Raw genomic sequence first — 1,699 nt, forward strand, 5'->3', positions numbered from 1 at the left:
ACAGAAGCCTCCAGCTGGTGATGTCAGGGTGGAGGAGCAGCAGCCAGCCTCCAACGGCTGATGGTGGGGTGGAGGAGCTGCAGCCAGCCTCCAGCAGCTGATGGCGGGGTGGAGGAGCTGCAGCCAGCCTCCAGCAGGTCATGGTGGGGTGGAGGAGCAGCAGCCAGCCTCCAGCAGCTGATGGCAGGGTGCAGGAGCAGCAGCCAGCCTCCAGCAGCTGATGGCGGGGTGGAGGAGCAGCAGGCAGCCTCCAGCTGGTGATGGCGGGGTGGAGGAGCTGCAGCCAGCGTCCATCAGCTGATGGCGGGGTGGAGGAGCAGCAGCCAGCCTCCAGCAGCCAGCCTCCAGCTGCTGATGGCGGGGTGGAGGAACAGAAGCCTCCAGCAGCTGATGGCGGGGTGCAGGAGCAGCAGCCAGCCTCCAGCAGCTGGTGGCGGGGTGGAGGAGCAGAAGCCAGCCTCCAGCAGCTGATGGCGGGGTGCAGGAGCAGAAGCCAGCCTCCAGCTGGTGATGGCGGGGTGAAGGAGCTGCAGCCAGCCTCCAGCAGCCAGCCTCCAGCTGGTGATGGCGGGGCGGAGGAGCAGGCAGCCTCCATCAGCTGATGGCGGGGTGTAGGAGCAGCAGCCAGCCTCCAGCTGGTGATGGCGGGGAGGAGGAGCAGCAGCAGCCAGCCTCCAGCAGCCAGCCAGCCTCCAGCAGCTGATGGCGGTGTGTGGGAGCAGCAGCCAGCCTCCAGCGGCCAGCCAGCCTCCAGCAGCAGATGGCGGGGTGGAGGAGCTGCAGCCAGCGTCCATCAGCTGATGGCGGGGTGGAGGAGCAGCAGGCAGCCTCCAGCTGGTGATGGCGGGGTGGAGGAGCTGCAGCCAGCGTCCAGCAGCTGATGGTGGGGTGGAGGAGCTGCAGCCAGCGTCCAGCAGCTGATGGTGGGGTGGAGGAGCTGCAGCCAGCGTCCAGCAGCTGATGGTTGGGTGGAGGAGCAGCAGCCAGCCTCCAGCAGCTGATGGCGGGGTGGAGGAGCTGCAGCCAGCCTCCAGCAGCCAGCCTCCAGCTAGTGATGGCGGGGTGGAGAAGCAGGCAGCCTCCATCAGCTGATGGCGGGGTGGAGGAGCAGAAGCCAGCCTCCAGCTGGTGATGGCGGGGTGCAGGAGCTGCAGGCAGCCTCCAGCAGCTGATGGCGGGGTGCAGGAGCTGCAGCCAGCGTCCAGCAGCTGATGGTGGGGTGGAGGAGCTGCAGCCAGCCTCCAGCAGCCAGCCTCCAGCTAGTGATGGCGGGGTGGAGAAGCAGGCAGCCTCCATCAGCTGATGGCGGGGTGTAGGAGCAGAAGCCAGCCTCCAGCTGGTGATGGCGGGGTGCAGGAGCTGCAGGCAGCCTCCAGCAGCTGATGGCGGGGTGCAGGAGCTGCAGGCAGCCTCCAGCAGCTGATGGCGGGGTGGAGGAGCTGCAGCCAGCGTCCAGCAGCTGATGGTGGGGTGGAGGAGCTGCAGCCAGCGTCCAGCAGCTGATGGTTGGGTGGAGGAGCAGCAGCCAGCCTCCAGCAGCTGATGGCGGGGTGCAGGAGCAGCAGCCAGCCTCCAGCAGCTGATGGCGGGGTGGAGGAGCTGCAGCCAGCCTCCAGCAGCCAGCCTCCAGCTAGTGATGGCGGGGTGGAGAAGCAGGCAGCCTCCATCAGCTGATGGCGGGGTGGAGGAGCAGAAGCCA

Source organism: Nothobranchius furzeri, unplaced genomic scaffold (assembly GCF_043380555.1).
Source record: "Nothobranchius furzeri strain GRZ-AD unplaced genomic scaffold, NfurGRZ-RIMD1 Scf209, whole genome shotgun sequence".
Classification (NCBI taxonomy): domain Eukaryota; kingdom Metazoa; phylum Chordata; class Actinopteri; order Cyprinodontiformes; family Nothobranchiidae; genus Nothobranchius; species Nothobranchius furzeri.